Source organism: Schistocerca gregaria, chromosome 3 (genome assembly GCF_023897955.1).
Source record: "Schistocerca gregaria isolate iqSchGreg1 chromosome 3, iqSchGreg1.2, whole genome shotgun sequence".
In the NCBI taxonomy this organism is placed as follows: Eukaryota; Metazoa; Arthropoda; class Insecta; order Orthoptera; family Acrididae; genus Schistocerca; species Schistocerca gregaria.
Genome location: NC_064922.1, coordinates 327,214,510 through 327,241,419, shown reverse-complemented (window position 1 = coordinate 327,241,419; position 26,910 = coordinate 327,214,510). Strand labels below are relative to the sequence as shown.

Genomic DNA, 26,910 nt, shown 5'->3' with positions numbered 1-26,910 from the left:
AGACAATGTTTTGCGCCTAATGCAAAATTTATAAATACAAGGAACATTATATTATGTGTACCATTAACTCTGAATCAATAAAAGACATAATTTGTATGTTAAAATATTTTCCCAACACGACAGAATTATAAGATGTACACTACTGGCCATTAAAATTGCTACACGACGAAGATGACGTACTACAGACGCGAAATTTAACCGACAGGATGAAGGTGCTGTGATTTGCAAATGATTAGCTTTTCAGAGCATTTACACAACGTTGGCGCCGGTGGCGACACCTACAACGTGCTGACATGATGAAAGTTTCCAACCGATTTCTCATACACGAACAGCAGTTGACTGGCGTTGCCTGGTGAAACGTTGTTGTGATGCCTCGTGTAAGGAGGAGAAATGCGTACCATCACGTTTCCGACTTTGATAAAGGTCGGATTGTAGCCTATCGCGATTGCGGTTTATCGCATCGCGACAATGCTGCTCGCGTTGGTCGAGATCCAATGACTGTTAGAAAAATATGGAATCGGTGGGTTCAGGAGGGTAATACGGAACGCCGTGCTGGATCCCAACGGCCTCGTATCACTAGCAGTCGAGATGACAGGCATCTTATCCGCATGGCTGTAACGGATCGTGCAGCTACGTCTCAATCCCTGAGTCAACAGACGGGGACGTTTGCAAGACAACAACCATCTGCACGAACAGTTCGACGACGTTTGCAGCAGCATGGACTATCTGCTCGGAGACCATGGCTGCGGTTAAGCTTGACGCTGCATTACAGACAGGAGCGCCTGCGATGGTGTATTCAACGACGAACCTGGGTGCAGGAATGGCAAAACGTCATTTTTTCGGATGAATCCAGGTTCTGTTATAGCATCATGATGGTCGCATCCGTGTTTGGCGACATCGCGGTGAACGCACATTGGAAGCGTGTATTCGTCATCGCCATACTGGCGTATCACCCGGCGTGATGGTATGGGATGCCTTTGGTTACACGTCTCGGTCCCCTTTGTTCGAACTAACGGCACTTTGAACAGTGGACGTTACATTTCAGATGTGTTACGACCCGTGGTTCTACCCTTCATTCGATCCCAGCGAAACCTTACATTTCAGCAGGATAATGCACGACCGCATGTTTCAGGTCCTGTATGGGCCTTTCTGGATACAGAAAATGTTCGACTGCTGTCCTGGCTAGCACATTCTCCAGATCTCTCACCAATTGAAAACGTCTTGTCAATGGTGGCTGAGCAACTGGCTTGTCACAATACGCCAGTCACTACCCTTGATGAACTGTGGTATCGTCTTGAAGCTGCATAGTCAGCTGTACCTGTACACGCCATCCAAGCTCTGACTCAATGCCCAGGCGTATCAAGGCCGTTATTACGGCCATAGGTGGTTGTACTGAGTACTGATTTGTCAGGATGTATGCAACCAAATTGCTTGAAAATGTAATCACATGTCAGTTCTCGTATAATATTTTTGTCCAATGAATACCCGTTTATCATCTGTACTTCTTCTTGGTGTAGCAGTTTTTAATGGCCATTAGTGTAATTACGGGAGGCACACTGGACTCGGACGGACGACGGTTCAAAGCCGCGTCCGGCCATACTGATTTAGGTTTTCCGTGATTTCCTTAAATCGCTTCAGACAAATGCTGGGACGGTTCCTTTGAAAGGGTACGGTTGATTTTTTCCTAATCCGATGGGACCGATTACCTCGAAAATTTGGTCACCTCCCGCAATCAACCTATTAACCAGTTACAGGAAGGTTTTCATATGCTCAAAAAATATTGGAACATTACGACGTTTGTTATTGTGCTTGATAGATTACGCTGCCCGTACCAGATATGTGCAATAGGAGTTAACACACAGTTCAGTCTCTTGCCTCCCTTCTCACGATGAGTCCGAAAGGGAAAGAGCATTCCGTGCGGATCCGCAACGAGGCGATTTTATTGCACTCGCAAGTAAAAGTTACCGTTACATTGGCAAGAACCTTTCTGTTAATTGCCGCGCGTGGTAGCCACGCGGTCTCAGGCGCCCTGCCACTGTTCGCGTGGCTCCCCCCGTAGGAGGTTCGAGTCCCCCCTCGGGCATGGGTGTTGTGTTGTTCTTAAGTTAGTTTAAGTTAGATTAAGTAGTATGTAAGCCTAGGGACCGATGACCTTTCTGTTAATTATACAACAGCGGCGGCTGATCAGAGGAGACGGAGGAAGCCGGGCCTCCTTACTTTTATTCGGTGGTGGTGGTGGTGGTGGTAGTAGTAGCAGTAGTAGTAATAATAGTAGTAGCAGCAGCAGAAGCAGAAGCAATGATTGTTTTTACAATAAACCTTTATGAACTTTTGTCAGGGAGCGCGAAAGACTTTAGCTTTTGTTATTCTAAGCCGCCAGCAGTAAAGAGCAAGTCAAAGTGCGAAAGGTTAACTGCAAACCACCCACGGCAGACGGAGGCGCGAAGCAAATTACAAGGAGACCAAGCACACATCAGACCGCCTGTAAAAGCTCCGTTTCCGTTGTAACCATGACGTCACTGCTAGGAACTGAAGAGCGGAAGAGAGGATACAGGCTGTCGTAGCCCTATCGCGCTTCCATGGCACAGGAGCCCAAAAGCTGTGGTTCTGCCTCTCTAGGTTTCTCTTACGTTAGTTGCCCCATGTGCAGCACCTGACCCGCATGCAGTTGGTATAGATAAGCCCTAATTGATGTAACACTTTCGAGTGAGGACATCATAACTTCCTTGCACGTGCTGTCGTTTACAAAGAGATGTGTAAAGCAAAAACACGAATTTTTGGAGATGGGACGTTCAGACCGGCGTTCAGGAAGATAAGTTCGAAACACATGCATTCTGAAGTTCATGGTATTAGCAGCACAAGTGGTTACATGCTAGCCCTACAAAAGGAAAATTGATCTCCATCTGCCAGTCATAGTCACTGCTTCCAGTTATCCACCAGTCATAGTTACTGCCTCCAGTTACACCCTAAACTGTTCCTGCCCATTACCAACCAGTCATAGTTACAAATGTCAGTTACTCTTACTACTGCTGGTTATGCATCAGTCGTCGTTACTAATGCCGGTTACCCGTAAGTCATAGTTACTACTGTTGGTTACTCATCAATCATAGTTACTACCGCTGGTTACCAATCAATCATAGGTGCTACTGCCGATTACTCCCTAGTCATAGTTACTATTGCTGGTTACCCACCAGTCACAATTGCTACCACTGGCTACTCGTTAGTCATAGTTACTACTGCCGGTTACATGCTCATCACAGTTACTGCCTCAGTTAGCCACTAGCCATAGTTACTACCGCCAGTTACCTGCCAGTCATAGTTACTACTGCAATATGCCTTCCAGTCATAATTACTAGGATCAGTTACTCCCCAGTAATAGTTACTAGTGCCAGTCACCTGTCAGTCACAGTTACTACAGCTGGCTACCTGCCAATTATAATTACTATAACTGACTACCCACTTGTCGTAGCTAATACCGCCAGTTACTCCACAGTAATAGTTACTAGTGCCAGTCACCTGTCAGTCACAGTTACTACAGCTGGCTACCTGCCAATTATAATTACTATCACTGGTTACCCACTTGTCGTAGCTAATACCGCCAGTTACTCCCCAGTAATAGTTACTAGTGCCAGTCACTTGTCAGTCACAGTTACTACAGCTGGCTACCTGCCAATTATAATTACTATCACTGGTTACCCACTTGTCGTAGCTAATACCGCCAGTTACTCCACAGTAATAGTTACTAGTGCCAGTCACCTGTCAGTCACAGTTACTACAGCTGGCTACCTGCCAATTATAATTACTATCACTGGTTACCCACTTGTCGTAGCTAATACCGCCAGTTACTCCCCAGTAATAGTTACTAGTGCTAGTCACCTGTCAGTCACAGTTACTACAGCTGGCTACCTGCCAATTATAATTACTATCACTGGTTACCCACTTGTCGTAGCTAATACCGCCAGTTACTCCCCAGTAATAGTTACTAGTGCCAGTCACTTGTCAGTCACAGTTACTACAGCTGGCTACCTGCCAATTATAATTACTATCACTGGTTACCCACTTGTCGTAGCTAATACCGCCAGTTACTCCCCAGTAATAGTTACTAGTGCCAGTCACCTGTCAGTCACAGTTACTACAGCTGGCTACCTGCCAATTATAATTACTATCACTGGTTACCCACTTGTCGTAGCTAATACCGCCAGTTACTCCCCAGTAATAGTTACTAGTGCTAGTCACCTGTCAGTCACAGTTACTACAGCTGGCTACCTGCCAATTATAATTACTATCACTGGTTACCCACTTGTCGTAGCTAATACCGCCAGTTACTCCCCAGTAATAGTTACTAGTGCCAGTCACTTGTCAGTCACAGTTACTACAGCTGGCTACCTGCCAATTATAATTACTATCACTGGTTACCCACTTGTCGTAGCTAATACCGCCAGTTACTCCACAGTAATAGTTACTAGTGCCAGTCACCTGTCAGTCACAGTTACTACAGCTGGCTACCTGCCAATTATAATTACTATCACTGGTTACCCACTTGTCGTAGCTAATACCGCCAGTTACTCCCCAGTAATAGTTACTAGTGCTAGTCACCTGTCAGTCACAGTTACTACAGCTGGCTACCTGCCAATTATAATTACTATCACTGGTTACCCACTTGTCGTAGCTAATACCGCCAGTTACTCCCCAGTAATAGTTACTAGTGCCAGTCACTTGTCAGTCACAGTTACTACAGCTGGCTACCTGCCAATTATAATTACTATCACTGGTTACCCACTTGTCGTAGCTAATACCGCCAGTTACTCCACAGTAATAGTTACTAGTGCCAGTCACCTGTCAGTCACAGTTAGTACAGCTGGCTACCTGCCAATTATAATTACTATCACTGGTTACCCACTTGTCGTAGCTAATACCGCCAGTTACTCCCCAGTAATAGTTACTAGTGCTAGTCACCTGTCAGTCACAGTTACTACAGCTGGCTACCTGCCAATTATAATTACTATCACTGGTTACCCACTTGTCGTAGCTAATACCGCCAGTTACTCCCCAGTAATAGTTACTAGTGCCAGTCACTTGTCAGTCACAGTTACTACAGCTGGCTACCTGCCAATTATAATTACTATCACTGGTTACCCACTTGTCGTAGCTAATACCGCCAGTTACTCCACAGTCACAGTTACTACTACTGGCTACCTGCCAATCTTAATTACCACGACTGTTTACCTACTTGTCACAGTTAATACTGCTGGCTACTCTCCAGTCATAGTTACCACTGCTGCTTACCTACCAGTCATAGTTACTACCGCCAGTGTGACATTGCAGCCTTTATCACTGCGATTTTTAACATGTAAAAGTTTTTTTTCTGTATTCGCGTCAGTATGTGCGAACTTTTAACATATACCAATGAATGTTGTAACCAGATAACTTTGTGCCGCGCTCCTGAAAAGCGCAGAATATTACAATAGCTATAAACTGTTATACGCTGCTATCGATCAGTAAAAAAAACGACGCACCTATGTTTCAAAATAACAATTGCCAATTTTTACTTCTGCAGGGAGCCGCGCCGCTCTCTAGCTGTTCTTCTGCGAATGTGTTGCGAGTCGGACGCAAAAGTATTGTGCTCCATACTGATATAATCATTTTATTGTAACTTTAAGAGTTTAAGTGATTAAAAATATATGTAGCCACAAACAAGCGAGAATGTGTATCATGAAAATTCGCTCCACCGCCACAATGGGTGGCCATGTTAATGTAAGTTTCCGTTTCATAATATAATACTTGAAGCCTTGAAGTTTATTTAATTTCAAAGAAAATCTCTCAACCTTATTTTAATTAATTATACTTGTGATAATCTTTTCTGTTTAAAAGATTTATGCAGCTTATGATCCAATGTGTGTTCTGTCGGAACAGGAAGCTGTCGTGACGACATCGTTATAGTATTTATTCCACGTTCTTTCAGTTCCGTTTATATGTTCGTACAAATGCAATTAGTTGGTCCCTTAGGTTTCTTTCATGTAACTTCTGTCTGTTTTCTCCGCGCGATCTTCCTCCGAAAAAATATCTGTTCATTTCTTAGTAACTTTCGATATCGCGAATGAGAAAAGACAGCCGCCTCCTGCTCCGAACGGAACACCACGACTTTTCTAACGTCGGAGAGTACCGCACGAATTTTCCGCTATAAGGTAATAGAATTTCTTAAAGCTGGATCAATTACACATGTTGCTGCTGTTCTCCGACAAAACTGGTGTGATTAATAGTAATTTATTCTGTCACGACAAAAAGAACCAATTTTACTTTTACCAAAGCAACAAAGCTTTCAATTAAATTACTAAAAAAAATAATCATACCAGACCAGTCACCTGCCAGTCATTGTTACTGCCACTGGGCACCCCCTAGACATAGGTACTACAGCTGTCTGTTATAGTCACTACTGCCAGTTACTCTGTAGTCATAGTTACTACTGCTAGTTACCCACAGTCATAGCCACTCTTGCCTTCTACATGGAAGTCATAGTTAGTACCGCCGTTTAACCGCTAGTCGTAGGTAGTACTGCGGTCATAGTTACTCCCATTGAAAACCCGCCAGTCTTGCTCCTGCCGGTTAGCCGCTGGTCTTTAATTATTCCCGCCTGTTGCTACCAGTCATACTTAATTACTCCTTCCTGTTACCAGTGGCAGATGATGGGCCTAAATTCTGCAGTGGTCAGGAAACGTATTAGAAAATCCCCTTCCCTAGCGTTCCCACCGACCACCACCAACACTACCGCCTCTACTATTACTGCTACTACTACAACTATTAAGACGATAGCTGGCGCAACCACCATCACCACCACCACCACCACCACCACTATTGCTGCTGCTAATAATAATAATAATAATAATAATAATAATAATAATAATAATAACAATAATAATAATAATCACAACACTGACTTATTTACAAAAGAATAGAGCGAGCGTTTGATCGTTGTTACTCGTAAAACAAGTTAACAACATGACCTTCTTCTTCCTGATATTTCGACGACAGCGGCATTCCGTGTGTCTCGGATTTCAAATACTGGTTTTTCAGTTGACGTACAAGCAAGAGCTGATAAGGAGCCTGGGTCAGCCGGCCGGAGTGGCCGAGCGGTTCTAGGCGCTACAGTCTGGAACCGCGCGACCGCTACGGACGCAGGTCCGAATCCTGCCTTGGGCATGGATGTGTGTGACGTACTTAGGTTAGTAAGGTTTAAGTAGTTCTAAGTTCTAGGGGACTGATGACCTCAGAAGTTAAGTCCCATAGTGCTCATAGCCATTTGAATCAGGCGTTTCGAATATAAAAAAACCTCCTTTCAGCTTAAGAACTTGTTGCGCGAGGATAGTAATTAAACAAAACAGTTTGAAACCTCCAGGAAAATATTGGTCTGTTTCATTCTCAGTCTTTTGGTAACGTAACCCAAATTGACACAGTGACATGTTTCTTTATGTCGGGAAGAAATACAGTCTCAAATTCTACCCGCAACTGGTAACAAATAAGGAACGCAACATGGGTAGACCCCGACGATCACCAACAAATAATGGGGTTGTATTGTGCCAAATGTCCTTGTGAGTGTCAGGAGTACAGCCCTCCGTGCGTGTTGCACAGTTTGCCTGTTGTGAGCCCAGACCGTTTTTATGCGACACTACGATTGCCGTGAAAATGGGATGATGGCGAAGATGAAAATGGAGAGGGCGGAAATGGTGTCGGCTTTATGGCCTTATGGTGTATGTAAAATACTATCTGAGTAGCTATTAAGAAATACTCCAATTTCTTCTAGAACTTACGCTCATCAGGCATCTTCAGCCTACTCCTTTGGAACATTACCAAGGGAGCCACCCAGCTATTTGCAGACGCATGAGCGAACAGCGCTTGTGGTGGGGAAGTGGCTTTCCCCGGAAGAACGCTACGACTGACGTGCAGGGTTTTAAGAATCACATTCCAGTCTAGCCGTGCAATGCAGCAAGTGCAATTATGTGTAGATTCCGTGTGTGTTATTCTGTGTATTTTTAAACGTTTAATGGAAAATTGCATTCCTCACTGCATCGCCACTGATTTAAAGTGCGAGCTGTGGAAAGGTCAGTATAGCTTTGTGCAGCCTGTAGCTGCTCTTTGCGACATACACAATGCTCACATGGGCTCCCAAAATAGGATATCGTAAAGGCTACCAAAGCTGGATATTGTAAGCCGATTTCCCAGTATCGCTTCTGGTTGGTCATTTAAACACTCCAATACCGATTCTGGTAATGCGGTTCTAGTATTTCCACAATAGATTTTCTCTCCTATGTAACGCCCGACGCTTTTTCTAACGTGCTTCTGTTGTCAGATTACGTCTTTTTTTAATGTTATGCTAATCTGGATGGAAGGTTTTTTGTGCAGAAGGATTATATTGAGGATGAAATTGTCTACCTCTAATATTTAACTGATAAGAAACAGCGGTTGTGCTGACTGAAACTGGAACAGCAGATTTACAAACGCAGGCGTTAACATGTAAATACGACACCAGAAAATTGCTTTCGAAATCGGTTACCGTCTTTCTAAAGCTGTGTCGCAAGTAAACGTAGTGACAGTGTCTTAGAAAAGGAAGGAAGATTAGGGTGTAACATCCCTTCAACAGCAAGGCCATTTGAGAAGGTGGCATAGAGACAGGTGACCGGCCGACTTTTCGGTATGAAGACGTATTGGAACACCCCATCGGAGGAACGTTTCGCCATGAACAGTGCCATTTGTCAATCACATTTGACACTTAACACAGGGCCTCGGTGCACAGTGTGGTAACAAGGAATCTTACAGTGGCACCACAAAGTACTGGCACACCTACCAGTGTATATCGTTACGAACAAATAAAGGTGACGCCAACGCACTGTTATGCTTATTTATATGTACAGAAATAAACATAAGGTTCTGCTAGTATAATTTCTTTCTTAACAAAAATATTAGTTTACAAAAAGAAATCAACTGCTCTACACATTAAAAAAATATTGACACACCTACACAAAAATGAAATTAAAAGACTCGCTCATTCACGTATCCAATTCTAGTAGCCTGGTGCATACCGTTGGCACTGATGACAGCTAGCAGACGTCTTGGCATGGAGTGTACCAAGTTGCGAGTAATATCTGGTGAGATCTTCGACCATTCCTCTAATAACACCGTCTGAAACTCCCACTTCCGTGTATAACGACGTATCCAATCTGCCCAAAGATGCGCTGTCGGGTTAAGTTCAAGGCTCTGTGGTGTGTTAAAATCCTTCTTGGAGAAGTTATTAACCGCTTCCGAGTTCTATGAGCCGCATGTTTACGGTCGTTATCTTGTTGAACGTGAAAGTCGTCATCAAGATCCAATTTTATGCACTTCTACATAAATGGCCTCACAACACATCGATATATTTACGAGGATCCATGACAGATTCAATAACTCCCAAGTCACCAACAATAGAAGCTGGCATGCATTCTCAAACCATTACGCTCCCTCCCCCAACTTTTACTGTACGTAGGAAATGTGACTGGAGCTCCGTATTTAGTTTGCGTAAGTTCCGAAATAAATGAATACTTTCTAGGAGATCTGCCATGAATATTAGCTGTATTCAAAACATTCCTAACAGTTTGAGCACTGACCTGTTTGTTGGACGTTGCCTGGATGTTTGATACAACCGACCCTGTACTTTTAAAAGGGCTCTTTTTGTGCAAGACGAACTATTCTTCGACGCTCCTTGCGTGTAAGAACTATCATAGGTACAGATCTGCGTTTATTGCCTGTTGAACCAGTCCCTTGAAACTTCTTCATGATTTCCCGCACTGTTGCCTGACAGTGATAGACCACTGACCTAATTTCTGGGGAGGCCGGGAAAGAGACCAGAATATCCTCTTCCCTGGCGTTCGTATCGACCACTTATACTGCTACTTTTACCACTAATACTACTACGACTACTAATACTACCACTACTACTACTACTACTACTACTACTACTACTACTGCTAATAATAATAATAATAATAATAATAATAATAATAATAATAATATCACTCTGAATTTTATTTACAAAATAAGTGGTACAGAGGGCGCAGTCGTTGTTACTTGTAAAACATGTGAACTCGATGATCCTCCTCCTTCCCGAATCTTTCGACGACAGCGTCACCTCATGTGAACCCGATAAGTGATCCTGGGCCATACTGTTCCTCAAATACGTTTTTACGCGTTTCAGACAAGAAAATCTCCTTTCAGCTTAAGAACTTCTTGCAAGGTGGTAGCAATTAGACGAAACAGTTTGAAAACTTCTGGAAAAATTTGATCCATACCATTCTCAATCATTCTTTTAATAACGTACCCCATATTGATACAGTAAAGCTTTATTACTGTTGGGACGAAAATACTGTCTCCAGTGCTACATGCTACTCAAAACGAGTAAAGTAAGCACCATACGTTTGTATTAATGGATCCACACCATCTACAAGGAAATGCTGAGCGTAACTGACCAACTGGGTACTACTGCCTAATTTAAGGAAGAGCAACTTATCACAATGGTAATATCTTGTTTCCAGTTGTGTTACAATATTATCTAATATCTCGAAGTACACCTGTTTGTATTTGACATTAGTTCATTGCTAATGTATTCATCCTTCATTTCCCCTCTATTCGTGGCAGCTTCAGCTTGCGAATTAGTCGCTTTGATAAACAGAGAGAAAAAGAAAACCAAGGTCAAAGAGTAAGGCGCTATTTAAGAAACCACAGGCTCGTAGTCGTTGCACTACAGTATGAAATGTTAATTATTTCATTTGAAACCTCAGTTATTCATGTATAGTTTTCGTAAATGGCAGAGATTATCCTGGCGTTACACTTCCAATTCGTTTCACTTTTCGAAGGAGAGCCTTTACCTACAATATTGTCGAAAATTGCTGTGCGTTTGGAAGACCCGTGGAATAAAGCAGTAATACCATGAAGCGTGCAGAAAAAAAATCCTTATAGGTTTTATACAAGAACAGTTCTGCTGCAAAACTAATGAAAAGGTTGTGCGAAACAGTGAGTAAAAAGAGCTTTGGGGGGGGGGGGGGGGTAGGAGGCAGAGGGCAATTTCACGGACCTTAGCTTGCAGGTCAATTAATTCTCCTGCTAGAACGGATAGATTTGGGCCACCAGTTTGTTCTTCATATCATAATTTCGAAACACGCCATCCAGCACAGTGAATAAAGTAGCAGTTCTAGTGTCGCTAACATAGTGAAAACCAAGAAAATGTTTTTGTTTGTTGCCACTGGTTGCCTACTAGTTTCACAAGAATAGAATATCGTGACTTGTCTGAAGCGACTATTGCTATCGCAAAGCAGGCATAAGATGAAGTTAGATCGAGACTTGAATCTAATACTCACAAATCTACTCGTTTATATATGCTGAGTGGCGTGTTTCGGGATTATAATATGTAGAACAAACTGGTGGCCCAAACCTATGATGGTACATCCGTTCTGGCAGGAGAATTAATTGGCGTGCAAGCTGAGATCCGTGAAATTGCCCCCTCCCCTCCTCAAGCTTTTTTTTATTCACTGTTTAGTTTTGCAGCAGGGCTGTTTTTGTATAAAACCATTAAGGGCTTCGTTCTCCCCACTTCATGGTATTTCTGTTTTCTTCCACCGGTCTCCCAAATGCACACCAGTTTTTAACAATATTTCCCTTCGAACTGTGAAACGAGATGGGACTGTAAAGTCAAAATACACTCCTGGAAATGGAAAAAAGAACACATTGACACCGGTGTGTCAGACCCACCATACTTGCTCCGGACATTCCGAGAGGGCTGTACAAGCAATGATCACACGCACGGCACAGCGGACATACCAGGAACCGCGGTGTTGGCCGTCGAATGGCGCTAGCTGCGCAGCATTTGTGCACCGCCGCCGTCAGTGTCAGCCAGTTTGCCGTGGCATACGGAGCTCCATCGCAGTGTTTAACACAGGTAGCATGCCGCGACAGCGTGAACGTGAACCGTATGTGCAGTTGACGGACTTTGAGCGAGGGCGTATAGTGGGCATGGGGGAGGCCGGGTGGACGTACCGCCGAATTGCTCAACACGTGGGGCGTGAGGTCTCCACAGTACATCGATGTTGTCGCCAGTGGTCGGCGGAAGGTGCACGTGCCCGTCGACCTGGGACCGGACCGCAGCGACGCACGGATGCACGCCAAGACCGTAGGATCCTACGCAGTGCCGTAGGGAACCGCACCGCCACTTCCCAGCAAATTACGGTCACTGTTGCTCCTGGGGTATCGGCGAGGACCATTCGCAACCGTCTCCATGAAGCTGGGCTACGGTCCCGCACACCGTTAGGCCGTCTTCCGCTCACGCCCCAACATGGTGCAGCCCGCCTCCAGTGGTGTCGCGACAGGCGTGTATGGAGGGACGAATGGAGACGTGTCGTCTTCAGTGATGAGAGTCGCTTCTGCCTTGGTGCTAATGATGGTCGTATGCGTGTTTGGCGCCGTGCAGGTGAGCGCCACAATCAGGACTGCATACGACCGAGGCACACAGGGCCAACACCCGGCATCATGGTGTGGGGAGCGATCTCCTACACTGGCCGTACACCTCTGGTGATCGTCGAGGGGACACTGAATAGTGCACGGTAAATCCAAACCGTCATCGAACCCATTGTTCTACCATTCCTAGACCGGTAAGGGAACTTGCTGTTCCAACAGGACAATGCACGTCCGCATGTATCCCGTGCCACCCAACGTGCTCTAGAAGGTGTAAGTCAACTACCCTGGCCAGCAAGATCTCCGGATCTGTCCCCCATTGAGCATGTTTGGGACTGGATGAAGCGTCGTCTCACGCGGTCTGCACGTCCAGCACGAACGCTGGTCCAACTGAGGCGCCAGGTGGAAATGGCATGGCAAGCCGTTCCACAGGACTACATCCAGCATCTCTACGATCGTCTCCATGGGAGAATAGCAGCCTGCATTGCTGGGAAAGGTGGATATACACTGTACTAGTGCCGACATTGTACATGCTCTGTTGCCTGTGTCTATGTGCCTGTGGTTCTGTCAGTGTGATCATGTGATGTATCTGACCCCAGGAATGTGTCAAAAATGAATTCACGGTGTTCTTATTTCAATTTCCAGGAGTGTATTATCAGCTATACACGTCCGGGAAACACGGAAGTTTCAAATGCAATATCTGACAATCCATAATCTAGTGCAACGACTACAAGACAGGCCTGTGGTTTCAAAAATAGCTTCCTACACTTCGACTTCGTTTTTTTTCCTTTCTGTTTTTCAAAGTATATTATTAAAGACTGAATTGCTTTTCAACATTCTTGAGAAAAAGAAACAGAAAGGCAAAGTTCTGAAACAATACTGTCACAGAATGTATAGTTTACATAAAAAACTTAAGAAATGAAGATAAATTGATCGACTTCTAAAGGCGCGAATACGAACATAACTGATGATGAGCACTTTCTGGCGGATGCAAGTAGTGTTGCGGAAGTTGTGGGCAGGGATTATGTGAGTGTAAGTGTGAGTGTTGCGTTAAGACAATGTTGGAGTGTGTACAACCATGACCACACCGCCACACCAGTGGGACCCTACTACCACATCATTCACGCTCCAGTTCGTGAGACACATTAGCGGCAATGGAGAGAAGCTGCGCAACGGAGGAAGAACAGAGATACATGGAGTGTAATACGTCGGACGACTGCAGACAGTCGTGGTGAGTTTGCAAGACTCATTTCTAGCACCCAAAACTGTAATGGGTAGAGCAATGGTGCAGCGGTAACGTGCTCCTCAGAAATACTGCAACCAACGATTTCTTGCACACCTTTATTTATGCCAAGACGAGTTTCGGGCATTCGCCGATCTTCAGTTGGCGTAATACATTTATATCTTTATCAACACAATGTTTTTGTCTACACCATTTCGAAAGCTGCTGCTCCTCTGTACAAAATAACAAATTGTTTAGCTAAAACGTTTAATGAATTGACACAGTGGATCTCAGAAAACTGAATTCCCTAACGATTTGCGGGATGGAATGTCCCATGCGTCTAGCTCGAATTACCATTCCGCATTTAGAGCCTGTTAAATCTTTTCATGCGGCCATAATCACGTCAATAACCTTTCCACATGAATCATATGAGTAAAAAACACAGTTCCGCCTTTGCACTGCACTTTTACACTTTGTGTATGCTTTCTATCGTCATCTGTGCATGGGCAAATCACTACCTTTGTCACCTCAGTGTATTTCTTAGACAGAAGCTGGGCGCAAATGACTTCTGCAGCGGAATGTTCTTAATTCTTACTACTCATGCTTGAAATGGGGAAAGACGTCGAAGGTAGGAGCTATTATAAAATGTCATTAACCAAACTCGTCGCGATTAACTTAGTATTAAAATATATTGGGAGCGGTAGTAGCACATCTAACTCAGTTATTTGACGACATACACAACAGTAGTAAAACTGTCAATAAAAACCGTGTTTTTACGCCGCCGTTCTTGAGATACATAGTAGCTGGGCGAAAACGGAAGCGAGCACTTAGCCCGCAAGCATGAGTCAGAGCTCAAGTGCTGCGGTCTGCATGTTTTCTTTCTTTCCCAGTCGCTACTCGCAATGCGTAATGCTGACAGACACGTATCACTCCTGAAAATTTCGGAATTTACGAAGCCCATGTAAAAAAAGTCCTACTTTAAGCCATGATTTGCAAAATGAGGGTAAATCTTAATCTAAAAAACAGAGCTGTCATTAAGGGGGAGGTTTATTTTAACACCGCAGTGCTTTACTAGTGATTTCCTACTGCAGGTTGTATGCCCTTACCTTAACCCCACCGCTGAATCTTACACAAGCAGTTGCAGGAGTTTCTAAAGTATAACGTCAATCCGAACAACGGCTAACCTGCCCTTTTCGCACTAACAAAGCATTATCAGAGTTGCGAGAAGTGATAAGCGACAGAAAAAAAACACAAGGACAGACTGGGGATTGAAATCTGTGACACTTATTCATCTTTTTTATACTTAGCCATTCTACTTGAGGCTGAGCATTGTAATTCAGCATTCCTTGACCTAAATCCAATAATCAAAATGACACCTAACTAGCTAATCTAGTTAAACATCACAACAGTAATATAAAGATTCGAGGCTCGATCGCTACCTGATTCAAGTTTTTTTTCGTTACAGATTAACACTCTGTGACACGTGGATGTGTATGTGGACTTCAGCAAGACACGTCGTTGGCCCCATTTCACAGCAGTGGAATTGCTCCCAACCACCTCCCTACGCTCCTTCCCCTTTGTTGCTGTAGTTGGTCGACAGCGGTCTTCTTACGCGTGGAATTTTGAATGTTTCTGCAAAATCTCAAAGGAAACAACAGGAAACAAAAATGCTAATTTACGGTATTAAAAAAAAAAAACCAGCCGAAGCTCAAAAATGGCATAAGGCAATACGAATCTCGGCACCAGATGTTCATATTATAGATACGGTACGAAGCGAGAAACTGTCCAAACGGTAAGAGACACTAAGCTACAACTATAGGATGTCTGATGCAAGATTCCAGTGGAATGAGGCAGCAAACTGTTTGAAACCATTCGGTGTCTACAGGAGAAAGTTTCTGACACGACTAAGGATAGACGGCATCCATTTGTAACGACCACGTAAATAAAGTACATTAACTACACTAACACACACACACACACACACACACACACACACACACACACACACTGTGCGCGCGCACTAGAGGAAGAAAGTGAGAGCGGTAAGAAGGGAAAGTGGGGAGGGGCTGTACAGACACAAAGCAATGATAAATCAGTGGAGAAACTGGGTGACAGATAGTTTACAGGAAATAATAATAATAGACTTTACGAGCCAATTTGAGTGCGTGAGCTTATTATTAGATACAGCAGACTTACGGAAGTCTGAAAACAAGTCCAAAATATCCCATCTTCGTATTACAGACCTTTGTACTGTAATAAAAAGGGAGAAGGTATCCAGCAGACAGTTCTCTTGATTCTCTGGAATTTAGCACTTCTCTCCAACTTTATGTTTTTATCTAATTTTACCGTTGTCAAAGAAAAATTGGTTAACTCTTCACGTAGAATTGTAAACTTCAACATTTGTCAATTGCTGCTCTGTTAAAAGCTGAACATCCAGTTTTCTAGAGTAACATGCACGTGATCTTAGGGATTTGTTTTGCTTCAAACAATTCACAGCGTAAGACAATTTTCATGCCAGGTCTGCAGAATTGTATAAAAAAAAGTAATGTAAATTGGTTTCTGTTACGCAACCAACAGTGTCCGAAAGCTGTGTCTCATACGAAGTGAGGGAGTAGTTAAAAAAAAAAAAAAAAAAAAAAGGAGGCGAGAGGGAGGGGGGGGGTACGGGGTACGTCCGTTTTGAACATTACTGTCCCTGTTTGGACATTTTGACGTAAAAGAGTGATGAATGACTTTCATAAATATTTCTGGATGGAGAAACATCGCCACAGTCGCTGGCAGAGGGAGAAGTTCTACAGGTTGCTACAGAGCTCAGAAAAACTGCCGAACAACTTACGTGAGAGACGATTTAATTTCGTAATCTGCTACGGTCGCAGGTTCGAATCCTGCCTCGGGCATGGATGTGTGTGATGTCCTTAGGTTAGTTAGGTTTAAGTAGTTCTAAGTTCTAGGGGACTGATGACCACAGATGTTAAGTCCCATAGTGCTCAGAGCCATTTGAACCAATTTCGTAATCAATAGTGGAAGAGCCACAAACTAGATAACAAACTTTGTGTCGTCGAATGCGTCGTGGGATCTATGGAAATTTAATATCGCAAATTGTGACGCACAACTTATCACCAAGGATTGTGCAAGGAAGGCGGATACCGCAACTGCGCAGATTACTCTGGCAGAAGGTCGTCTGACACACTATGAAACAACCTGGCACGCCACTCAAGAACGTTACACGGTTCCATGTTAGGAAGACTTCATAACCAACTGCTGAGGGAGTAAGGACCACTAGCAAATGGCGAATTTCAATGCAGATTCTGAGGATTTGTTATCTTTACTGTGCGCTAGGAAGCTTGCCAAGGAAATACATTTGCGATTATGTTTGTCACATTAAGCAAATAATGTGGTGATGCCCTTGCCACGATTTAGTCTCCTAAGCGAACCTCTTCATCTCAGAGAAGCACTTATAACCAGTGTCCTCTATTGATTATGTATGTTCCAGTCTCTTTCTTCATACATAATTTTGGCCTCTACGGCTCCCTTTAGTACCTTGGAAGTTATTTCCTTGTATCTTAACACTTGTCCTGTCATAATATTCTATCTCCTATAGTTTTACAAATGTTACTTTCTTCTGTGGAAGTGAAACATGGACGATAAACAGTTTAGACAAGAAGAGAATAGAAACTTTTGAAATGTGGTGCTACAGAAGAATGCTGAAGGTTAGATGGGTAGACCACATAACTAATGAGGAGGTGTTGAATAGGATTGGGGAGAAGAGATTTTTGTGGCACAACTTGACTAGAAGAAGGGATCGGTTGGTAGGACATGTTCTGAGGCATCAAGGTATCACCAATTTAGTATTGGAGGGCAGCGTAGAGGGTAAAAATCGTAGAGGGAGACCAAGAGATGAATACACCAAGAAGATTCAAAAGGATGTAGGTTGCAGTAGGTACTAGGAGGTGAAGAAGCTTGCGCAGAATAGAGTAGCATGGAGAGCTGCATCAAACCAGTCTCTGGACTGAAGACAACAACAACAACAACGTTCTTCTGCTATATGTGGAGACTCTCCTCATTTCTTATCAGTCTACTTAATTTTCAGCATCGTTCTGTAACAGCACATACTAATCTCTCGCTTTCGATTTTCGCCACAGTTCACGATTCACTTCCATATAATGTTCAGAAATTTCTTTAATTAAGCTCTGTAATTGTTACAAGCAAAAAGAGGCAACGACTCCCTTCTTTGCTTGTGATGCTCTGTTGCTACGCCAACCTCGTTTCGTCGTCATGCATTACTTTGTTCTCAAGATAGGAAAATTCCTTCACTTCGTCTACTATAAGGTCCCAAATTTTGATGTGAAGTTTTGTCGGTAATCTCACTGCTCTTCAATACTTTCGCCCCCGTTTGTTTATTTTCAGTTTATATTCTTTGTTCAGTAGACTGTTCTTCCTGTTCAACAGGTCATGTAATTCTTCCGCTCCTTCACAGGAGCTAAAAATATCACCACCAAACCTTAACATTGATACCCATTCACCGTGAATTTTAATCTCGCTTACTATTTGTTTTATTATTTTTTTCGTTGCTTCGTCGATATGTAGCTTGAGCAGTAGAGGGCGACATGTAACAGATATTCTACCCCTGAGGTCCTACAGAATAGGTCGCTTAGTCCACGGGAGGATTTTTCGGTGCCTACCACTTCGATGGATTTACCAGATTGATAGGACATTATCTGATACCACAGTGAGTCTTCCCTGGAAAATTACTTTAGTTGTTCCCGAAAGCAGCACCAGAGCAACACTGTCGAGGTGGCATACTACCGGAGCGGCGTTTCCTCAGTGAAAAGCTCAAAAAATGGTTCAAGTGGGTCTGAGCACTATGGGACTTAACATCTTAGGTCATCAGTCCCCTAGAACTTAGAACTCCTTAAACCTAACTAACCTAAGGACATCACACACATACATGTCCGAGGCAGGATTCGAACCTGCGACCGTAGCAGTCGCGCGGTTCCGGACTGAGCGCCTGAACCGCTAGACCACCGCGGCCGGCTCAGTGAAAAGTGATTCATAAACACGAGCCTACAAGATTTTCGTCAATTATCAGTTTCTCGAGTATCATACTGAACCACGATCAGCTACTGATACGTACTCGTCATGATCGGGTGAAAGAAGTTTTTTTAAATTACAGCATCTGTGATAAAGGGATATGTGGAAAGCGCTGACAAGAAGAAGAAGTGACAGTGTGATAGGACATGTCACGATATCAGGGAATAATTTCGGTGGTACTAGCGGAAGCTGTAGAGGGTAAAAAAAATGTAGAGAAAGACAGAGAGGTGGAATACATTGAGCAAATATTTGAGAACGTAGGTTGCAGTTACGACTCTGAGATGAAAATGTTGGCAGAGAAGAGGAATTAGTGGCGGATCATACCAGTTACAAGACTGATGACTCAAAAAAATCTATGTGGGTACACACATGAAGTTCCACCTCATGCAACGTCAAAACACGAAATAGACAACGTAACTCAGGGCGGTGTTAAAATAGCTGTGTGATGAAAAATGTCTTTCAGGTGTTACTGAAAATGTCTCCCGTTTAAATTAACGCACAATACGTGCTAATGATTGTCTAACACGCAAAGACCAACCACAAATAACGGCTGCAGCTTAAGTAAAACGAGCAATCAGCTCTTGTGGAGTATCTTTTGGTGTCTCGTAGCCCAGATGCATCTCCAGCCACAAAAGGAAACACATAGGAGGTCGTCAACAACTCGAAAACAATATTCATTTCACGGCAGTCTTTAGAGTCAGAGAACAAACTCGAGGTGGGTGAGAACGAGGAGGGAAAACTGGCACATCCTCTTCAAAAGAACCACCTCAGTGTTGCTGAGCTACTTACCGGAGTCTTAGGGAGACCTAAGTCTGAATGGCCGGACAGGGCACTGAATCCAAGTCATCCAGATTCCGAGTCCAGTACGTTAACCACTACTCATGTTCATCCTGGAGCGTAAGTTGTGCGACTGATGGAAAACGTTCTCCTAAGCGATAGGGTAACTGAATGGCGACTAGATTCCCATATCACCTTAATATGTTCTAATGCTGTATTCACACACTCTGCTATGGAGATTTTACAGTATCGGAAGAAAGTAATGAGCGAATTTATTACTCTTTCTGTTCGCTGATACTCCACCTTGTACTGCTTTTGAACGAGGAAGTATCACTACGTACAATATTCAGTCATTTTCTGTATGGATGAAATTTTGGAGAGCCCTACCAACTTTCACTTCGTCAGTTGCAGAATCTGTGGAGACAAATTTTGCCGAAAATTCCTCCATTAATCTTTTTTTCCAAATACCAACTCAAAAAATCTTCTTGGGTTGATCAACCGATAGTAAATGGTTCAAATGGCTCTGAGCACTATGGCACTTAACTTCTGAGGTCGTCAGTCCCCTAGAACTTAGAACTACTTAAACCTAACTAACCTAAGGACATTACACACATCCATGCCCGAGGCAGGATTCGAACCTGCCACCGTAGCGGTCGCGCGGTTCCAAACCGATAGTTAAATTGGTTTAATGTGTTGACATTTTCGTCCACATGCGACGAAAATTATTATGCAATGAAACTACTAAGTTTGCTCCCAAAAATATTCGCGTGTGCTGAGAGGAGGGATAGGTTCAGATTTCTCGTCGTGTTAAAGGTCACCCGTTTGTGTACCGGCCGGCGGAAATAACCGTTCAGGCAGGAATTTTCGTCGTGGAAGCGGATATTAAAGGCGTTTCACAGGTCACCGAGTCAAGGGCCTACCGTGAGTGGCTTTATTGGAATAAAACAGCTGCTAGCTAAGTGGCCAACGGTGGGCACGTCAGACAGCTCTGACTGCAGCAGCGATTAGAATGTCCACATTGTGAAGGAACACTTAACCATTTCAGCGCAACTTGTGAACTGCCATACCAATGTAAACCATCTCCTCGCTTTGGGTTGGGAAACATCACCCCAAAACTGCGGTAACCAACTGTGTATATATTGGACCTGTTGGTACCACTCGTCTTCTTAGACCCATGATGCCATCAAAGTCCATGATGTCATCAGTCCTTGATGCCATCACAGTAACGATGGGAACCTCTCTTCAAAATCTAATATGCGTAGTAACCGCCATAAAAGTAATTATAATTATTCCCATGACATCACATTCGTCGGTTTCGGAGCAACCACACTTCTCAACCTTAGACCTCAGGCAACTCTTAGACCGGTCTGTCGCCAAATCATACATTCCACAAAATAACAGAGAAGCAAAATAAATATTGTTACTGTTATGTTCCTCTTCTGTTTACGCACGTGCAGCGTCATGGGGTATATGATTACGTCACGGATCAATGCCGACGACCGGTATCGGTAGCTTCAATAGACTCCCAAATGTCACAGGACGTAGAAATCACTTGAGCGGTATAGTTACGCAGCTGCATGCCCAAAATATGGCAAAGGACGCCTGGAACAACGAGCTGTCGTATAATTGGCGTATGCAGACAACAAGGGTACGAGATTTTCAGGAAGCACTGGAATAAACGCCTACTGTCAGGTGAGTTCAGTTCAAGTCAATGGTGGCGTCCTCTTCGGGGGAATATTAATGCGGGATTGCTGGAATATCTTCCATTGCTTCTTACTGGCGGACGCAATAGCGAGCTCGTATTAAATGGTTCTTCGCCTGTAGTAGAAGCACACCACTTCCGCCATCCGTCTCCCTCCCCCATCCCGTTCTGCCGTAACCGCGCCGGGTAGCCTTGCAGTCTAAGGCGCATTAACACGGTTCGCGCGGCTCTCCTCATCGGAGGATCGAGTCCTCCCTGAGGCATAGATGTGTGTGTGTGTGTGTGTGTGTGTGTGTGTGTGTGTGTGTGTTGTCCTTGGCGTAAGTTAGTTTAAGTTAGATTAAGTAGTGTGTAAGCCTAGGGACCGATAACCTCAGCAGTTTGGTCTCTTAGGAACTTACCACAAATTTACAAATGTTCCGTTCCACAGCCATTCAACCTCTACGTACATCCAAACCTGGAGACGTACGCGTTAAGCATAATAGTACGCCGACCAGTCGCCCCCATATTCTGTCACGCTCAGATGAAATATCAGCGACAAAAAATTGTCTTTAGTTTGTAATCACAGTACCTTATACGCGCCATGACATAAGTGAATCTAGGTAGAAAAGATTTCATCTTCACGGCATATTACTGTCTTAGAAATTGAAACTAGTTTATCTTAGCTGTCAAGACTCTTTCGAATGACGTAAATATCTGTATCTGAAAGTGTTAAGCTGTGATGTATTTGTCACTGCGGTCCGTGCGCCAACAACTAATTATTCAACCAAAGAATAAGTATATGCACTAATGAAATAAACATGCAAACCACTTAATGTGCACAATAAAACTATGTGTATCTTTCTATACAGGATAATATTTCGACACATTACCTCATTGATACACACAGAAAATGAACGTAATTAAACTTCTGATTAATGTAATGCACAAGTAAATGGAATGCATCTTATGATAGCAACATGTTACCGAAACGCGTGGTGCCAGTTAAATATTAGTAAAAAGTAACTGTGGGAGTATACATTATTTCATACAACATATGAAATTGCTTAAATGACATTCAAAGTCAACAGATATTAGGGCAGGTTAAGACATCATGAATGAATAAAAAAAGGCAGTTTATAGCAGGAGTCTACATCATATTCTGTGCTTAACCATAATGCCTTTGCTGAAGAAGTAATATCATCTATCACAATATCAGGAAAAACCACTCGTGTGAAACACAACTTCCTTCGCTCATACACGGTATTTTGCAAACAGTAGTTGCAAGTAAACAGGTAGATTCCTTCTTCCTAGACTTCCTAAAAGTGTGCGATCGTGGGCCACATCACTATTAACAAAGATACAAAAATATATTACTGGCTCGATTAATATAGGACTGACAGAACCCAGTACGTCATACGGGACGGCGGATGCTTAACAAGAAGTAAACTAACATCGGATGTGCCTCAACAACGAGTAATAATCTCTAATGTCCTCAATAGGCATACACAATTAATCAGATACGATCAGCAGTACTATGGGACTGTTAGATGACGATGACGTTGTCTACAGGAATGTAGCATCGTCTTCTGACGATCGTAAAGTAAAGCAGACAGTTAGGGGTAATAACAAGAAGTTATATGAAATGGGACGGAAACGTGAAGTCGATGAAGGGGAAAAAATCATATATTCCTTTACAAAGGAAACAATCAAAATACGATAATTATTTCAGGAAATACGCGGAACACATACATCAGGATCCGCATTTGGTTCATAAATGTTCAAATGTGTGTGAATTCCTAAGGGACCAAACTGCTGAGGTCATCGGTCCCTAGACTTACACACTACTTAAACTAACTTATGCTAAGAACAACACACTAACCATGCCCGAGGGAGGACTCGAACCTCCGGCGGCAGGGGCCGCGCAGTCCGTGACATGGCGCCTCAAACCGCGCGGCCACTCCAAGCGGCTCCGCAGTTGGGATCTGAGTCCTGATAGTCAGGAATCCGAGTCCAGTGCTTTAATCATTGCGCCCCCTTCATCGATAATACGTCTTTAAATTCGACAGTGGCTACCGTACTTCAGTAAAGCCAAAATTTTTCCGTAAACATTTTCAAGGCCCTCCAGTTCGCTACGTGACATTCGGGCTCCGTTTGGGGAGTAAGTGTCCTGAGACAGATGATGCGCTATCGCACTGAGTGGGTAGAATGACCAGTAATATTAAAGGATATCTTCTATACACCGTGAGCTGCACTAGTATCTCGTCTGCTGTTACTGCGAGAGAGTGACGCAAAAGGAGAGACATTACGCTATTTCGAATTATACGTCTAGAAAAATAAACGAAGTGAAGGTACAGATGTAGTTAGTTATAATGGGCACCGAAGAGCTTGGAAAGTACGACGTGACGAATGTCTTACCAGTTGGCTACGTAAGCGGCTGCATTTATGCAAAGCCTTGACAGTGGAACACTTGTGACAACACCAGTGAAGAGTGTTCGCCAATCAACTACAGAAGCAGCAGTAGAATTGCGTGAACATGGGTTGCGAGGTACGGGGTCCCATCGAATCAATACATACTTTCCAATGCGTTCCTAAAGAATTACTCTCGTTACGTCTAGTGAGGTTCAGAGAGCACTACAAACAGCCAGTGACTGGTCAATGCGTTGAACCGAAGCTCTAGATACCTTTATGTCAACTTTTCAACTCATGCTCGCGGAAAATACACCACTGCCTGCTTTCCGGTATAGTGCAACTCCTGCCCGCCAATACCATCCCTCTTCTTCCTTTATTTTCTGCTCCGAGAGCTCAAAAACTACCGCTGTTTTGTAAAGCTGTGGGACAACTGCGTCGATTGGAACTGTTATATTAGCCGAATCGCGCCTGCGGAGGTGCAGTGAAATTTGGGTATGTAAGTTTCATCCCAACGACGATTAGTTACTGCGCCATATCTCCCAGTGATCTCTTACACAACATGTCACTATTATCTGGAAAGTGTAGATCTATTCATAAAACTTTGTTCTATTTCTTTCACATAAGCATAGCATAGCAGTTGTATATCAGTAATTAATCAAGGTTAACGTGAACTATATTCTTGTAGGATACTGGTTCACACACACACACACACATACAATGTAGTGTCTTTCTATCCAAAGCCATCTATGGAACACTTACGTTTCCATCCACCCGTGTAGTGCATGGCATAGCAAGGGCGTTTCTGTCTCGGCAGTTTACGTGCCAGGGTTCGTTGTTGTAGCTGTTAACTGTTTGTGGCTTACACGTGTGAGCACCCAAGCAACAAGATTTTTCTTCCAGAAACAAATCTGAATCGACGACAGCACTCTTAAATGCTTACCCCTCTTTTCCACATGTTTGGTCGGCTTTTCTAAAATATCAGAAAATATTTAAAATTGATATAGTGTCACTTTACATTGTTAGTTGTAGGAGGAAAGAGTAATATATCTTTTGAAATCAGAACCTTGTAGCGAAAACCCGGATGCTAATACTGCTAAATGGCGAATTTGTGTACATTCGGCCAGATTTTAACAGAGTACTCTGAAGAGACTATCAAAAAGCTACACGAAAGACATTTTGAGGACCTAGGTGGCCGAGCGGTTCTAGGCGCTTCAGTCTGGAACCGTGCGACCGCTACGATCGCAGGTTCAAATCCTGCCTCGGGCATGGATGTGTGGTAATGTCCTTAGGTTAGTTAGGTTTAAGAGTTCTAGGTTCTAGGGGACTGATGACCCAGATGTTAAGTCTCATAGTGCTCAGAGCCATTTGAACCTAGGCGATAAGAAATTGATTCAAAAATAGTGTGGGGATGGTGGTGGGAAATACGCGAAGAGACTGTAAAGAATGCTGAGCGTTTGAAATACGAGTACAAAGAGATCCACAAAAGTGACCATGTACGAACAGCAACATAAAAAAATGGAAGAGCGCTGGAAAATAATTATTAGAGAGGAAGTTCATACGGTATCGATACCTGTTAAAAATAGAAGATGAAAGATTACGAGTATGGAACTGTAATCTCATTATCGGATCACATACAGGAAGACCATGAACAGACGGCACCTGTCACCTAACTTCTAGAGCAAGTTGTGCGACAATTATAGTGCTGAAAATGGCGAATGCTATAAATATTTAAAAGAATTGCAATACTTACTAGATCCTGATGGGTGGACTGATGTAGAGCAGACAGCTGTAGGAGCAACCAGTCTTCTTTGAACTGTTCCCGAAATTCAGACGCTCCGAGAACTGGCTACCACTGCCATGGCATGGTAAAGGAGTGCCACCTCTCTGCGACCTGTAGGCAGAAAACAAAAAACGGAGGGTAGGTTTTATTTCGTAGCTTCCCCGGCGTCAGGGCGGTACAGTTTCTGGGATCTACTTGGCGAGGACTGCGGTGCGTGCGGTCTCTTGCGCCGACCCAGACAACTGCTCCTGACGTCGCAGGAAGTACGTGACGCGTACGCAGACTGCAGTTACGAAAGTGGCTACACAGACCACCAGGGCGACAGCGGAACCGGCATGAATCACCGGCCTGTGTCAGTGGCCGTGGCGGCTCTCCTGATGGCTGCTGGTACCGTTCCCTTTGTGATGTACGGACGCACTGGACTCTGCACTCGGTACTTCCTCGTGTCTAATTGATCAGATAGAATCGGCAGCACTATCATGTTGTTCGCTGATGATGCTGTTGTCTACAGGAGAGTATCATCGTGGGACAAAATTTCCATGGTTACAAGGGTTCTGAGGCAGTGCAGTGCATCTGCAAAGAAAATCGCATACAGAACGCTAGCGCGATCTATTCTAGAGTACTTCGTAAGTTTTTGGAGTTATTGCCACGTAGACAGGTCGACATGGTCCGCGGGAGGCCAAGACTTTGTAGCTCGCGAGCTGTGGCATGGTTCGCATGCCGTAGTGCTGAGCTTGCCTGCACTCTTGCCCCACCACCAGGCTGCGCTGCCTGAGCTTGAGGGATGGGGAGAGGGAGAAAGTGCAAATGGGCCGTTTTTTGATAGCAATGCAGCCGCACTGCATACGACTTTGTTTCGTATTTCTCAGTAACATAGATCACAAATGAAACAAGTTTTCAGTATTACTGAATTATTTTTGGCGCGCTGAAGACATAACTTTTATCTAGTAAACACTGTTGCTATATGGACAGATGCAGACAATTTCACAGATTTTAGCACTCATGTCGCCATTTAATCGTGACCTATTTAGTTTCACAGTAAAAAAAAGGTCTTTCATACAAGCGTTGATCGAAATTCTGCACCACTTTTGCAACCTGGAGACATGGAAACTCTGCCTGAGGAAAGCAACACAGATGTCCTCGACAGATTCAACACAAAATGATCTCTCTTACATTGCATACCAATCTGTTCCATCTGCGCATGCACGGGTGAAGTTTCAACTAAAACGGCAAACGATCTCGAAAACAGATGTAAGATTGACAGTGTCTTGAAAAAGTTTAGAAAACTATCCTTGTATGCATTACTATCCATCCGTCCAAATCAGCGTATGCTCTGGGCTATGATAAACTTAGTATCTTTCCCTTGTATAAGTTATAGTAATGTAGAGTTATTTCTTATTCTCCAACCTTCCGCCTCTGCCAATCGATTTTTCGTTCAACTGCTCTTACTTGGGGACCGAGCCTACTCTTAGCACC

At 43.7% G+C, this 26,910-nt stretch overlaps 1 protein-coding gene across 1 annotated transcript in view; it reads right to left on the bottom strand.

Annotated features, from left to right (window-relative positions):
• The window catches only part of LOC126356252 (shootin-1-like), a 273,743-nt gene that overhangs the window by 169,356 nt on the left and 77,477 nt on the right, over window positions 1-26,910 (bottom strand). Inside the window, exon 2 of the mRNA XM_050007085.1 lies at window positions 25,405-25,545. The gene's annotated coding sequence lies outside the window, so the exon portion shown is untranslated. The remainder of the gene's footprint in view (window positions 1-25,404; window positions 25,546-26,910) is intronic.